This window comes from Heterodontus francisci, chromosome 35, assembly GCF_036365525.1.
Source record: "Heterodontus francisci isolate sHetFra1 chromosome 35, sHetFra1.hap1, whole genome shotgun sequence".
NCBI lineage: Eukaryota > Metazoa > Chordata > Chondrichthyes > Heterodontiformes > Heterodontidae > Heterodontus > Heterodontus francisci.
The window spans coordinates 23832078-23848644 of record NC_090405.1 but is presented as its reverse complement, the minus strand read 5'-3'; the positions used below and the strand labels follow the sequence as shown (position 1 = coordinate 23848644).

Below are 16567 nucleotides of genomic sequence, written 5' to 3'. Positions count from 1 at the left end.
GTAATGCTATTGAATGTCAAGGGGAGATAGTTAGATTCTCTCTTGTTGGAGATGGTCATTGCCTGGCACTTGTGTGGTGCGAATGTTACTTGCCACTTATCATCCCAAGCCTGTGAGACTGAAATAGCTCAGTTGGGAGTGTGTTGGACTGAAGATCCCTGGTTCAATCTGGGGTTTTGGCAGTTCTCCTTTATTCTGCATCGCCCTTTGGTTTTGACTCTTGAGCTGCACAATTTACACTGAAATTATTTACCCAACTCTGAAGGTTGGATTGGAACAGAGAGATATCAAGGATGGGAAATATTTACATTGTTTGCTTTAGCTTATTCTCTATCTCCCTGTGTCCTTTTCCCCAGTTTTTGAATCTTTCGGGGCCGGGTGAACATTTGATTTGCTGCATATGTCCCAAACTGAAGCCTTTTCCACATCTCTGGGCGGTCAGACTCACTCTGTCTGTTTTTGCTGCTCGTGACCATTAACGAGAACAGGCCACGAGTTCAACGTTTATCAGCAAACGGAAGATAATTAGAAAGAATTCTGTGTTACTCCAGACCAGTGACAAAGATGCAATGGATGTTATTCAAAATAAATTCCCTTTGACATTTGATGTAAACTTGTTTGCATCTAAAAGTTGGATTTTAAGTGTTGCAAAAATGTGTCAAATTAATGACTGACCATGTGACAGTGCACATGGGGATCAAATCCACAGCCTTGTTGTTATCAACACTGCGTCCTAACCAACTGAACTAAGCGGCCGATAGACAGAGCCAGGTATGGGTTTGAGCCGCACGCTGTGCGGTTTGTGTTTTATTTCTCACACTGGGTGACAGAGCGATTGTACAAACAATGGACACATCACATCCCTGAAACATTGTTCTGATATAAAACAGTGTGAAATAAGAACTGAGCATGGAAATGGAACGGAACCAGAAATCAGGACTTTAATCTATTAAAGTTGATCTTGAAATTCTACCATGCACGAATATTCCAAGAGAACGAACTCTCTTCTGATATAAAATCCAGGAACTTGAGCTGCTGTAAAACATAACTGAGCCTGACGTGATTTAAACACGCAACCTTCTGATCTGGAGTCAGACACACTACCATTGCGCCACAAGCTCACAGATAAAGCAAAGTCTTCCATTGCTGGCAGACTTACTTCTTGTTTAGATTCAGTGATTGAAATTAATTCAATCCTCATCTGACCTCCGCTCTGTAAAGGCCTGCCACCCGACCTGAACCCGACGGGACCCGACGACCTGTGTCGGGTCCGGGTCGTGTTGGGTCGCTCTTCCGGGTCTGGCTTTCGGGCTCGGGTCAGGTCGGGCCAGGTTCGGGTTGGGCTGGGTCCAGGTCGGGCTGAGTCCGTGTCGGACACACACAGTAAGTATTACTTTTAACTCTGCTGGGAAGTTGAGTTTAATAAGTGTCAAAAGTTGAAAAGCCAACCTAAGCTGGGAGTCCGGGTCATCAAGTAGGGAAACTCTGAGTCTGCTCAGTGAGCAAGTGAGCATCTCTATGACGTCATTGCGCTCATGCTGCAGCTTCCTGTAGATTCGGAATCGGGAGGTAGATAAAGTGAACATTCCAGTGGTCGGGTAAGGCTCGGGTTAGTTTGGGCGTGGGAATAAATGGAGATACTCGGGCCGGGTCGGGCTCGGGTCCAATGTGGTTCTGTCAGGTTCGTGTCGGGTTTTTTTTCCTGACCTGAGCAGGCCTTTACCGCTCTGTCAGTTCAGTGCCTTATTTAAACTATTACTTGGAGTTCTGTTTTACAGGGTCTCGGCTGTTTAAGTGTTTCCCAGACCCACTACTCTGATTAATCAGACATTTTGCTGCTAACTGCTGCTGCTACAATTGAAATGTAAAAAAGAATTTGCAGTGACCTGCAACCAATGGACAAATACATTTCAGAAAGATAAAGCTCATTCAGATATCCACAAATGTGTTTTTCTGCTTATATTTATAAACAACTCCTTCTCTCCACTATGAGAACTATACAATCACTCCAGTTATTTGAAAGTTAGTAAAAGATGTTCCAGTTCATCAATTTTAAAACTGCAGCAGGTATTTTCCAGAAAACTTCTCTGTTGGAACCTCAGTCCCATTTAGATTGAAAGTGGACAATTAATGTATTCACTTGTTCATTGTGGACAGGTGTCTGACTTGGAATAAATCTCATTAACTTTCAATGAGGTGGCAGTATTTCTGTGCTCCCATTTTACACAGTCTGTCCTGTTCATGCACCATGTTTTTATTCTCCTCTCCCATTCTCCACAGGATACAGATTACAAGCATCATCAATCTAGCTGTTGAAAAGCATTGGAAGAATCTGGTCACACAGGTATTGAAACATTCATTTTCTGCCATTTTCCAAGTTGGTTGCTTTAAACACAGTGCGATGTGTAATCATCTTGAAAAGAGATTCTCTTCAATATCCAATACAAACTGAATTACAAACCTGACAGACAAACACAGGAGAACAAGTGACTAGTGAACACAAACCTCATGGTGCTCATTTTCAGATTTATTGCAGTCATCCGACAAAACAAGTGAAAGAATATTCCAGTGAAATGATTTGGAAAGTAGGGGTGACTTTTGTTGGTGCCTTTCTTTGCTCTGTTGGTGAAACTTTCTTGCACCTGACTCCTGTTCATGTCTCTGTTTCCTCTATTGAATGAGGAAGGAGGTATTTGATCAGAAATCAACTGGATTGTGTACCTTTGAGAGGGGATTTCTGCACCGTCAGGGCTGGAAACAGGAGTGAGTGAAAGACAATGTGTGGAGTTTGATTTTGTACAGAGGGAGAGCAAATCTAACAGGGCTGTGAGATATAGGCCTGGATTTTACAGCCCCAATAGCGGTGAACTCTGAGACTTTCACTGCTATTGAGGGTCTGAACAGCACTGCAACTGCTGGTACATGCACACACTAACACCAGCATCTGGAAGTTGTGGTGGTGAGAAATGTGCTTAGAAGGAGCCTCTGATCATAATCGCACCAGCCCACTCTTTAAAGTGACAGGGACCTGTAGTTCAGCAATTTGGGCTCATTGCCCACAATGTACCCTGATTTTTACCTGGGTTGGATTAAAGCCGGTACCAACAGGCTCAGGGCTGCTCGGGAAGGACTTTTCTGTTGACACAACAGCTCCACTATTCCAGGAAGACACCGGCAGCAGCAGTTGTCAACTTTCAGAGGGAGTTCAGACATTTCAAATGTTGTATTTTATTTCTTAATTGTATGTAACTTTTTAGCATAGCCTGATCAGAGTTCTTAAATTTACATCTGACTTTTTATTAACAAGATTGAAGTGCTTTTAAAAGATCTCTAAATGTATATGACTTTTTATCAAGATTTACTTGGCTTCTTTGAAAAGACTCTTGAGCAAGATTGAAGTGACTTTTAAAAACTACATCTTATCCTTTAAAATCCTGCTTCCATGTCGATGACATTGGAAGATGACTTCAGAATAGCTTAGACTATCTTTCTAACAGGTACTGCAACAGCTTAAGACCTACTTTTCTGCAAAAGCTGGTGAATTGCCTTCCGGGAGCGGAGAGGAGCGGAGCGGAGCAGACCTATATGGACCGATATGAGGAGAACGTTGAGAGCGGAGCCTATAAATCCAATCCGAGTATTGAGGCCCAGTCTCTTACCTTCCAGGAGTGGAGTGGAGCTCTTCCAGTGTGCTGGAGTTTTGAAAAAAAAGAAGCCAACTGTGATGTCAGAGGAGAGTTGCAAGGTGATTGGTTGGTGAGTCTTAAAGAAAAGGGCAAAGTTTTTTACTTGAAAAAAAAACCTCTGCTGATAAGATGAGTACTACTAAAGTGTTTTTTTTATTCAGTGTAGCTTATGAAGGACTTTAGATTGTAGTGGGTAGAACAAGGCCCCTAGTGTCATTAGTATTTTTTAATTAAGGGAGTAACTAATTAATCTAAGGGTAAGTCATGGCAGGAGAGCTCAGCCCCGTGATATGCTCCTCCTGCGCTATGTGGGGATTCAGGAACCCTCCCAGTCTCCATGACGACCATGTGTGCAGGAAGTGTATCCAGCTGCAGCTACTGGCTACTCGCATTATGGAGCTGGACCTGCGGGTGGTTTCACTGTGGAGCATCCACGAAGCTGAGGGCGTCATGGATAGCATGTTTAGTGAGGTGGTCGCACCGCAGGTAATGGATGCACAGGCAGAAAAGGGATGGGTGACCACCAGATGGAATAGTAGGAGCAGGCAGGTAGTGCAGGAGTCCCCTGTGGCCATCCCCCTCTCAAACAGATACACCGCTTTGGTTCCTGTTGGGGGGAAGACCTCCCAGGGGAAAAGAGCAACAGCGCGGTCCGTGGCACCACGGAGGGCTCTGCTGCACAGCAGGAGATGAAAAGGGGAGGAAGAGCTATTGTGATAGGGGATTCTATCATAAGGGGTGCAGATAGGCGTTTCTGTGGCCACAAACGAGACTCCAGGATGGTATGTTGCCTCCCTAATACTAGGGTCAAGGATGTTTCGGAGCAGCTGCCGGAAATTCTGAAAGGGGAGGGTGTGCAGCCAGAGATCATGGTCCATATTGGTACGAACGACATAGGCAGGAAGAGAGATGAGGTTCTGCAAAGTGAATATGGGGAGTTAGGCAGAAGGTTAAAGAGCAGGACCTCTAGGGTTGTAATCTCAGGATTACTCCCTGTGACACGTGCTAGTGCGGGGAGGAATAGGAGGATTAGGCAAATGAATGCATTGCTGAAGACTGGCGAAGGCGGGAGGGCTTCAGGTACTTGGATCATTGGGATCTCTTCTGGTGCAGAGGTGACCTGTACAAGAGGGACGGGTTGCATCTGAACTGGAAGGGGACCAATATCCTTGTAGGGAGATTTTATAGTAATACACTGGAGGGTTTAAACTAGTCTTGCAGCGGGGGTGGGACCCAAAGTAGTAGTCTCTCCGATGAGATAGTTGAGGCAAATGGAGAGGTTAAAGCAAGCAAGTCCAGTAGGCAGGCCAGGCAGGGGCAGGACAGGGAGCGTGGAAGGTCTGGTGGGCTAAACTGCATTTACTTTAATGCAAGTATCCTTACAGGTAAGGCAGATGAACTCAGAGCATGGATCGGTACATGGGATTGTGGTATTGTAGCTATTACGGAAACGTGGTTGAGGGATGGGCAGGACTGGCAGCTCAATGTTCCGCGGTACCGATCCTTCCGGCGTGACAGAGGTGGAGGTAAGAGAGGAGGGGGAGTTGCACTATTGATTAGGGAGGACATCACGGCAGTACTTAGAGAGGATATCCCGGGGTGAATGTCCAGTGAGGCCATACTGGTAGAACTTAGAAATAATAAAAGGGTGATCCCTTTGATGGGATTATACTATAGGCCCCCCAATAGTCAGAGGGAAGTGGAGGAGCATATATGTAGGGAAATCACAGATAGGTATAGGAATTATAGGGTTGTAATAGTAGGTGATTTTAACTTCCCTAATATTGACTGGGACTGCCTTAGTGCTAAGGGATCAGATGGGGAAGAATTTGTTAAGTGAGTCCAGGATAGTTTTCTGAAGCAGTACGTGGATGGCCCGACTAGAGAAGGGGCTACACTTGATCTCCTCTTAGGAAATGAGGATGGGCAGGTGGTTGATATGGCAGTGGGGGAGCACTTTGGGACCAGTGACCATAACTCTATTAGCTTCAAGATAGTTATGAAAAAGAATAGGACTGGTCCTCAGGTTGAAGTCCTAAATTGGGGGAAGGCTAATTTCCATTGCATCAGACAGGAACTCTCAAAAGTTGAATGGGAGAGGCTGTTTACAGGTAAAGGGACGTCTGGCAAGTGGGAGGCTTTTAAAAGTGAGATAGGAAGAGTTCAGGGCCAGCATGTTCCTGTTAGATGGAAGGGCAAGGCTGACAAGTTTAGGGAACCTTGGTTGACGAGGGATATTGAGGGTCTGGTCAGGACAAAGAAGGAGGCATACGTCAGGTATAGGCAGCTGGGATCGAGCGAGTCCCTCGAGAAGTATAGGTGATATAGGAGTATACTTAAGAAGGAAATTAGGAGGGCGAAAAGGGGCCATGAGATTTCCCTGGCAGATAAGATAAAGGAGAATCCTAAAAGATTCTATAAGTGTATTAAGAGTAAAAGGGTAGCTAGGGAGAGAGTAGGTCCCCTTAAGGATCAGTGTGGCAATCTATGTGTGAAGCCACGCGAAATGGGCGAGGTCTTAAATGAATATTTCTCGTCTGTATTTACCGTGGAGAAGGTCATGGAAGCTAGTGAGTTCAAGGGAGGGAACAGCGATATCCTGCAGCATATCAACATTACAAAGGAGGAGGTGTTGGAGGTTTTGAAGCGCATTAAGGTGGATAAATCCCCAGGGCCTGATCAGATGTATCCTAGGATGCTATGGGAAGCAAGGGAGGAGATTGCTGGGGCGCTGGCAGAGATTTTTGTATCATCGTTAGCCACGGGTGAGGTACCGGAAGACTAGAGGATAGCTAATTTGTTAATTAATAAATTAAATAACAAATCATGTCGCCTCTTTCTCTTCTAAACTCTGGCGGAGACAAGCCTAGCTTGTCCAATCTTTCCTCGTAAGACAGCCCACCCATTCCATGTATTAGTCTCGTAAACTTTCTCTGTACTACCTCCAATGCATTTACATCCTTCCGCAAATAAGGAGACCAGTACAGTACTCAGTACTGCAGAAGAGGTCTCACCAATGTCCTGTATAGCTGAAGCATAACCTCCCTACTATTGTATTCAATTCCCATGGTGATAAATGATAACATTCGATTAGCTTTCCTAATTACGTGCTGGACCTGCATACTAACCTTTTGCAATTCATGCCCTCGGACACCCAGATCCCTCTGCATCTCAGAGCTCTGCAATCTCTCACCATTTAGATAATATGCTTTTTTATTCTTCCTGCCATAGTGGACAATTTCCGACTTTCCCACATTATACTCCATTTGCCAGGTCTTTGCCCAATCACTTAACCTATCTATATCCCTTTGTAGCCCCCTTATGTCCTCTTCACAACCTACTTTCCTACCTATCTTTGTGATCAGCAAATTTAGCAACAATACCTTCGGTCCCTTCATCTTCATTTATATAAATTGTAAAAAGTTGAGGCCCCAGCACAGATCCCTGTGGCACACCACTCGTTACTTCTTGCCAACCAGAAAATGACCCATTTATGCTGACTCTCTGTTTCCTGTCAGCTAGCCAATCTTCTATCCATGCCAATATGTTACCCCCGACACCATGAGCTTTTATTTTCTGCAATAACCTTTGATATGGCACCTTATCCTTCTGGAAATCGAAATACAATACATCCACTGGTTCCCCTTTATCCACAGCACATGTAACTCCCTCAAAGAACTCCAATAATTTGGTTAAACATGATTTCCCTTTCAAAAAACCATGTTGACTCTGCCTGATTACCTTAATTTTTTCTAAATGCCCTGCTATAACATCCTCTGTAATAGCTCCAAACATTTTCCCTCAGACAAATGTTAAGCTAACTGGCCTGTCGTTTCCTGCTTTCTGTCTCTCCCTCCCTTTTTGAATAAATGAGTTACATTCACTCTTTTCCAATCTAACGGAACCTTCTCGAATCTAGGGAATTTTGGAATATTAAAACCAGCGCATCAACTATCTCACTAGCCAATTCAGGACCTGTCGACTTGTCAACCCGCAGCTCCAACAATTTGTTTAGTACCACTTCCCTGGTGATTGTAATTTTCTTGAGTTCCTCCATCCCTTCAATTTCCTGATATACGGCTAATACTGGGATGTTATTTGTATACTCAATAGTGAAGACCGATGCAAAGTATCTGTTCAATTCATCTGCCATCTCTTAATTATCCATTATTAATTCCCCAGACACACTTTCTATTGGACCAACAGTCGCTTTGTTAACTCTTTTCTTTTTAAAATATCTATCGAAACTCTTACTAGTTGTCTTGAAATTTCTTGCGAGCTTTCTCTCATACTCTAATTTTACCTTCCTTATCAATCTTTTAGTCATTCTTTGCTGTTTTTTTAATATTCTGTCCAATCTTCTGACCTGCCTCCCACCTTTTCACAATTATAGGCTTTTTCTTTAAGTTTGATAGTATCTTTAACTGTTTTCGTGAACCATGGATGGTGAGTCCCACCTTTGGAACTTTTCTTTCTCGTTGAAATGTATCTATTCTGTGTATTCTGAAATATCCCCTTAAATGTCTGCCACTGCATCTCTATTGACTTATCCCTTAACCTAATTTGCCAGTTCACTTTAGCTAGCTCTGCTTTCATGACCTTATAATTGCCCTTATTTAAACTTAAAATACTAGTCTGGGACCCACTCTCCTCTCCCTCAAACTGAATGTAAAATTCAATCATATTATAATCGCTACTACCTAGGGGCACCTTAACTATGAGGTCATTAATTAATCCTATCTCGTTGCACAATGCCAGGTCTAGTATAGCCTGCTCTCTGGTTGGCTCCAGAATGTATTGTTCCAAGAAATTATCCCCAAAACATTCTATGTATTCCTCATCTAGGCTACCTCTGCCCATCTGAATTTTCCAATCTATATGTAGATTAAAATCCCCCATAATTATCACAGTACCTTTCTGACAAGCTGCCATTATTTCTTCCTTTATATCCCATCCGACAGTGTGGTTAATGTTAGGTGGCCTGTACACCACTCCCACAAGTGACTTCTTGCCTTTATGATTTCTCATTTGTACTCAAACTGCTTCTGCATCCTGATCTCCAGAACTCAGGTCATCCCTCTCTATTACGCTAATACCATCATTAATTAACAGAGCTACCCCGCCACCTTTTCCTAGCTTCCTGTCCTTCCAAAATGCCATGTCACCTCCAATATTCACATCCCAATCTATGTCGCCCTGCAGCCATGTCTCTGTAATGACTATCAGATCGTACTTATTTATTCTATTTGTGCTCCCAGTTCATCTGTTTTGTTTCAAATGCTCCATGCATTCAGATACAGAGCATTTAGTTTTGTCCTTTTATTATTTTTGTCACCTCTAGCCTTATCTGTCGATTTACTCTTAGATTTGTACATTCTGTCCCTTCCTGTCACAGTCTGTTTATCATTTCCCATATTTATACCTTTCTCTCTTGCCTTGTCTCTCCTCCTTGATTCACCATATCTTCCCAAATTTGATCCCTTGCCCCCACTATTCAGTTTAAAACCGTCTCTACTTCCCTCGTTATGTGGCTCGCTAGAACACCGGCACCAGCACGGTTCAGGTGTAGACCGTCCCAACGGTACAGCCACCTCTTTCCCCAGTACTGGTGCCAATGCCCCACAAACCAGAACCCACTACTACCACACCAGTCTTTCAGCCGCACATTACTTTTTCTAATCTTATTTGTCCTATGCCAATTTGCACATGGCTCAGGTAATAATCCAGAGATGATTAACTTTGAGGTTCTGCTTCTTAATTTGGTGCCTAGTTCCTCATACTGACTTTGCAGAACCTCTATCCTTGTCCTGCCTATGTCTTTGGTACCGACATGGACCACGACGACTGGATCCTCCCCCTCCCATTGTATGTTTCGCTCCAGCCCTGAGCAGATGTCCTGAATCCTGGCACCGGCAGGCAACACAGCCGTCTGGACTCTTGCTTTTGCTGCAGAGAACAGAGTCAATCCACCTTACTATACTGTCCCCTACTACCACTACATTCCTTTTTTCTCCCTCTTTGAGCCGCAAACACTTACTGCAGACGTGTTTGCCCTGGATCACACTGGCATCCAGGAACTCCCACATGCTGCAGCTGTGACACATCACCTGTCCTGTCATCCTTAACGTGTTTCAATTAACTACTTAAATATTTTATTCAATTATTCATTTTATTGCATATTTTATTAAACTTACCACTAGTTTGTTTACTATTTTAAACGTTAGGACTAAAATGGATCTTAATCACTTACCAGATTTGCATCAAGCAGGTCGGTTCTTCCAAACCAATCAACTACCTGCTTGCCTGTGATGTCACAGCTTACCAGATCCTCACCAAACAGCTCCTTCCACTGCACCGAAGAAAGAACCAAATCCTGTATCCTCATCCCAGCGGCTCTCTGTTTCCCTGCTCTCACTCTCCATTGTGACGTCACTCCTCGATTTTTTTCCCCTGCTCTGCTCCTCTCTCTCTCGCTCTGTCTCCGAGTCTGTGCTTTTGGCGCATTTCTTCATTTGTTGTTCCGTTGTGCTCCTCTGTTTCTGGTCCAAAAATCTGACTCTGGTGGGACTTGAACCCACAACCTTTGAATATCATCTTAATCATTATTTAGAAGTCCAACACGCTATCCATTGCGCCACAGAGCCTCACACATTTTTATTAACATCACTAAGGCCTTTGATCTTGTCAGCAGAGACGGCCTCTTCAAACTGCAATGGAACATAGGCTGCCCTCCTGACCTCTTGGGCATCATCTCTTCTTTCCACGAGAAAATGCACAGTTCCATCAGTTACAATGGAGCAACATCAGACGCTTTCAAGATCAGCAGTTGGGTAAAGCAGGGCTGCGCGCTGGCGCCAACTCTCTTAGGAACAGAGGAACATAGGAGTAAGCTATTCAGCCCGTCGAGCCTGCTCTGTCATTCAATTCGATCATGGCTGATCACCTACCTCAAAGCCCCTTTCCCATGCTATCCCCATATCCCTTGATGTCATGAGTATCAAGATTTCTATCAATTTCTGTCTTGAACATGCTCAATGATTGAGCTGCCACAGCCCTCTGGGGCACAGTATTCCAATGATTCACCACCGTCTGAGTGAAGAAATTCCACCCATCTCAGTTTTAAATGGCCTACTCCTTATTCAGAGACGATGTCCTTTGGTTTTAGACTCACCAACCAGGGCAAACATCCTGTCTACATCCACACTGTCACACCCTGTAAGAATTTTGTCAGTTTCAATCAGATCACCTCTCATTCTTCGAAACTTTAAGGAATACAGGCCCAGTTTCCTCATAAGACATTCCCACCATCCCAGGGATTAGTCTGGTGACATAAAAACAAGAAATGCTGGAACCACTCAGTAGGTCTGGCAGCATCTGTGAAAAGAGAAGCAGAGTTAACGTTTCAGGTCAGTGACCCATCTTCGGAACTGACATATATTAGAAAAGTCACAGGTTATAAGCAAGTGGGGTGGGGGTGGGGCAAGAGATAACAAAGGAGAAGGTGTAGATTGGACAACGCCACATAGCTGACCAAAAGGTCATGCAGCAAAGGCAAACAATATGTTAATGGTGTGTTGAAAGACAAAGCATTCGTACAGATTAGGTGTTAATGGACTGAATATTGAACAGCAGGAAGTACAAACCTGAAAAAAAACAGTAGGTAAGCAAACTGAACAAACTGAGATGAAATGAAATAAATGCAAAAAAAAGATTAGTCTGTTGACCCTCTGTTTCACCCCCTCTATGGCAAGTGTATCCTTCATAAGATGAGGAGACTAAACTGTACACAATACTCCAGTGCGGATTCACCAAGGCTCTATACAATTGCAGCAAGACATCTTTACTCCTGTACTCATGACCCCTCGTGTGGGTACAACATACCATTTGCCTTCCTAATTGATTGCTGCACCTGCACAAGAGCTTTTAGTGTCTCAGGAACAAGGACACCCAGGTCCCTTTGGACATCGACACTTCCCAACCTCTCACCATTTAAGAAATACTCTGTCTTTCTGTTTATTCTACCAAAGTGAATAACTTCACACTTATTCACATTATATTCCATGTTCTTTCCCATTCACTTAGCCTCTCCAGGTCCCCTGGAAGCCTCTCTGCATCCTCCTCACAACTCACACTTCACCGAGCTTTGTGTCATCTGCAAACTTGGAAATATTACATTTAATCCCCACATCCAAATCATTTATATAGGTTGTTAACAGCTGTGGCTCCAACACTGATCCTTGCAGTACCCCAATAGTAACAGCCTGCCATCCTGAGAAGGACCCGTTATTCCCGCTCTCTGTTTTCGGTCTGTTAACCAATTCTCAATCCATATCAGTATATTATCCCCAAGCCTATGTGCTCTAATTTTGTTTACTCACCTCCTGTGTGGGACCTTACCATAGGAAAATACAAATACCACACATCCACTGGTTCTCCTTTATCTGTTCTATAGGTAACATCCTCAAAAATCTCAACAGGTTTTTCAAACCTGTTTTCCTTTTCATAAATCTATGTTGACTCTGCCCAATCATGTCATCATTTTCGAACTGTCTAGTTATCACATCCTTTATAATTGGCATATTCTTCTCCATGCTGCTATTGTACACTTTCAATTACTCAGATATAGGTGTTCACCTGCACATCAGAGCTGACGACAAGCTGTTCAACTTGGCAAGACTGTGCGCCAAGACCAAAGTGGGTAAATTCCTAGTCTGTGAGTTGCTATTTGCTGATGATGCTGTGCTGACATCCCATAATGAAGTTCAGTCACAGCAGCTTGTAGATCGGTTCTCCCTGGCCTGCAAAGAGTTTGGACTGACAATCAGCATCAGGAAGATGAAAGTTACGGGCCAGGACGTAGAGACTCCACTTTCCATCAACATCGACAACCTCACTTTGGAGGTTGTCAACAGCTTCACATACCTTCAATCAACAATCACCAGCAATCTGGCCCTTGATGCTGGAATCAGCACCAGGATTGCCAATGCTGCAGCTGTCATGTCAAAGTTGAGAAGACAAGTGTGAACTGACAGCAAACTGATCGAAAATACAAAGCTCCACGTGTACCAGGCTTGTGTTCTCAGCACCCTCCTTTATAGTAGAGAAGCATCAACAAATTATACAAGCCAAAAAAAGCGGCTGAACAGCTTCCACCTCCACTGCCTCAGATGGATACTGGGCATCTCCTGGCAGGACAGAGTGCCGAATGCGGAAGTACACCAGCGTGCAGGGATCCGCAGCATGTTTGCCCTCTTGAGTCAGCGGTGACTCTGTTGACTGGGCCAAATGGATGACGGTCACATTGCCAAATACATGCTCTATGGTGAGCTTGCTATCAGCATGAGATCAACAGGTCAGGGAAAAAAATCAAGTCCTTTGGAGAGGTTTGAGTTAATTCAGGAGAGTGGGCATGGATTTATCAATGGGAGTTCATGCTTGACGAATCAAACTGCATTTGTTGATAAACTATCTGAGAATACTGATGAAGGGAATGCAGTGGATGTTGTTTATATGGATGTTACGAAAGCATTTTATAAAGTACCACATAAAAGGGTGGTTAACAAAATTGGGGTTCGTGGTATAGGAGGGTCAGTGTCCATTTGGATAGTAAATTGTTTTAAAGACTGAAAACAGCGAGTCATATTAAATGGTTCTTGGTCAGACCGGAGGATAGTCGACAGTGGTGTTCCCCAAGGGTCAGTGCCAGAACCACTGCTTTTTTTGCTAAAGGTAAGTGACTTGGATCTTGGAATACAGAGTAGAATCTCAAAATATGCCGATGACACCAAATTTGGAGGAGTGGCAAACAGTGAGGATGATATGAACTGCCTGCAACAGGACAGTGATAGGCTAGCAGAATGGGCAGACAGGTGGCAGATGGAATTTAATAGTGACAAGTGTGAGGTGATGTTTTTTGGCATAAGGAATAGGGAGAGGCAATATGTACTTAATGGCACAGTTCTAAAGAGTGTGCTGGAATAGAGGGACTTGGGGTTCATGTGCACCGATCTTTGAAGGTGGCAAGAAATATTGCGAGAGTGGTTAGCAAAGCATATGGGATCTTGGGCTTTATAAATAGAGGCATTGAGTACAAAAGCAGGGAAGTTATGCTGAACCATTATAAAACTCTGGTTAGGCCCCAATTGGAGTGTTGCTTCCAGTTCTGCTCAGCAGACTTTAGAAAGAATGTGAGGGTCCTTGAGAGGACGCAGAGGCGATTTACCAGAATGGATCCAGGGATGGGAGATTTTAGTTACAAGGTTAGGTTGGAAAAGCTAGGATTATTCTGCCTTTCTCAAAGGAGATTGAGTGGAGAATTGATAGAGGTGTATAACACCTCTAGAGAACAGGCCATCCTGGACTGGGTATTGTGTAATGAGAAAGGATTAGTTAACAATCTTGTTGTGTGGGGTCCCTTGGGGAAGTGAGCCCATAATATGATAAAATTCTTCATTAAGATGGAGAGTGAGAGAGTTGATTCCGAGACTAGGGTCCTGAATCTAAACAAAGGAAACTATGAAGGTATGAGGCGGGAGTTGGCGATGATAGATTGGAGAACGTTACTTAAAGGGTTGACAGTGGATAGGCAATGGCTAGCATTTAAAGAGCGCATGGATGAATTACAACAATTGTTCATTCCTGTGTGTGCAAAAGTAAAACAGGAAGGGTGGCTCAACTGTGGCTTACAAAAGAAATTAAGGAAAGTATTAGATCCAAGGAGGAGAAATATAAAATGGTCAGAACAAGCAGCAAACCTGAAGATTGTGAGCAGTTTGGAATTTAGCAGAGGAGGACAAAAGGATTGATTCAGAAGGGGGAAATAGAGTATGAGAGTAAGCTAGCAGAGAACATAAAAACTAACTGTAAAAGCTTCTATAGATATGTGTAGAGAAAAAGATTAGTGAAGACAAATGTGGGTCCCTTACAGTCAGAAACGGGGGAATTTATAATGGGGAACAAAGAAATGGCAGACCAATTAAATACAAACTTTGGTTCTGTCTTCACAAAGGAGGATACAAATTACTTCCCAGAAATGTTGGGGAACATAGGGTCTAATGAGAAGGAGGAACTGTATGAAATCTGTATTAGTAGGGAATGTTTGGGAAATTGATGGGATTGAAGGCCGATAAATCCCCAGGGCCTGATAATCTACATCCCAGAGTAATTAAGGAAGTGGCCCTTGAAATAGCAGATGCATTTCTGGTCTTTTTTCAAAATTCTGTAGACTCTGGAACAGTTCCAATGGATTGGACGGTAGTTAATGTAACTCCACTATTTAAAAAAAGAGGCAGAAAGAAAACAGCGAATTATATACCGGTTAGCCGGACATCAGTCGTGGGGAAAATGCTGGAGTCCATTATAAAAGATGTAATAGCAGAGTGCAATAATAACTCGTCTCCACTCCTAGTATTTCTAAATCCCACACATTCACTATAATGTGAACAATTATTTCCTGTTGTGTCTCTCTCAGATTTGTAAACTTCACTGTATTGGAGTGAGGTGACATCTACTGGCGGGAAGCAAGAACTGCAATTAAGCAGCAGAAACTCCACAGTCTGTCAGGGTGAAAGAAACATTGCAATGTGAGGATACAGTGAAGTGGTTTGATTGGGGAGATGGAGAAATGATTCCACTTGTGGTGGTGTCTGAAGCAAAGGCCAGAAATACAAAATTGTCATTAATAAAAGAAATGAGGAATTCATGAAAAATGTAGTAACGTAGTGAATGGTTAGAATGTGAATAGAATAGAAAGTGAGATTGGATGGACAGAAGCAGTCTGAAAGGATGGCTGAAACAAAAGGTGAGTGCCCTGAAACGTTAACTATGTTTCTCACAGCACAGATGCTGCCAGAGCTGCTGAACATTTCCAGCACTTTCTGTTTTTATTTCAGCATTTGCAGGATGTTGCTTTGATCTGAAAAAAAAATGGATGATTGGCTGGGGGGTTCCAGTGAAATTCCACAGCAGCTGAAGAAACCTGACTGGTCAGTGGCTCGTTGGTCTAGGAGTATGATTCTTGTTTAGGGAGTATGGTTAATTAACATGCGAGAGATCCTGGGTTCAAGTCCCGGACGAGCCCTGGTCTGCTGGCATTTTTAGATTAAGGTTATCTATTGGTTTCAGCCTTGCAGAAGGTGGAATTGACTTCCATACGGAGCTGGCTTGAGGACCAGACAACTGGATTCAAAGAGCTTGTCGACAAAATTGTAATTAACTAAATGTACAGATAGCCAAGTGGGAATATAAAGTTGTTGCTGTAATTGTGACCTGACTCCAAAAACAATAGGACTGGGTTCTGGAATGGAATTCTTCAGTGTTTCTGTTGTTTGGCTTGCATTGACTCATCGATTTTCTTGTTTTTCACTTTGTCGATGCCTTTGAATAATTGTGGATCCTTCTTCAGGGTATCTTCTTTCACCAGGTAGTTCTGACCTCTGATGATGTTGATTGTAATCAGCTTCAATTCGCTGATAGTTTTGGAAGTGAGCAGAATTCCTTTGCTTGAGTCTACAACATGGAACTCAGTCTGACATGTGGACCCATGGGAGGATTTGAATGCCACCCCTGCGTTGGAGTTGCATCCATCCAATAAGAGACCGAGTAGAAGTGACAGTTCTGTCAGTCGAATATGAGACTTTTAATGGCAGGGTTGTGAGTTTGAGTGCCATTCTGTTTTTCCCTTTTGTAAGGCTTCATGAGCAGAGAGTACAGGGAGTGTTTGAAATGAGCAAGTCTCGCTTTGATTCAGGACTCTTACCTCTCAGCAGCATCTCACTATGAAAGATTGAATTTGATCTCATTTCATTCTCAGCTCGGGGTCTGTGCGGCTCAGTGGCACTTCTGGCTGTCTCCCGCTTCACAATCCATCAGTACTGAGAAAG

General features: G+C 43.4%; 2 non-coding genes across 2 annotated transcripts; both read right to left on the bottom strand.

Annotated features, from left to right (window-relative positions):
• Nucleotides 1–1049: 1049 nt before the first annotated feature.
• On the bottom strand, nt 1050–1121 carry trnaw-cca (transfer RNA tryptophan (anticodon CCA)). The gene has a single exon. It is a non-coding gene; the product is annotated as a tRNA-Trp (tRNA).
• A 9118-nt stretch (nt 1122–10239) lies between these two features.
• On the bottom strand, nt 10240–10330 carry trnar-ucu (transfer RNA arginine (anticodon UCU)). Its single transcript is given in 2 exon segments — nt 10240–10275; nt 10294–10330. It is a non-coding gene; the product is annotated as a tRNA-Arg (tRNA).
• Nucleotides 10331–16567: the final 6237 nt, after the last annotated feature.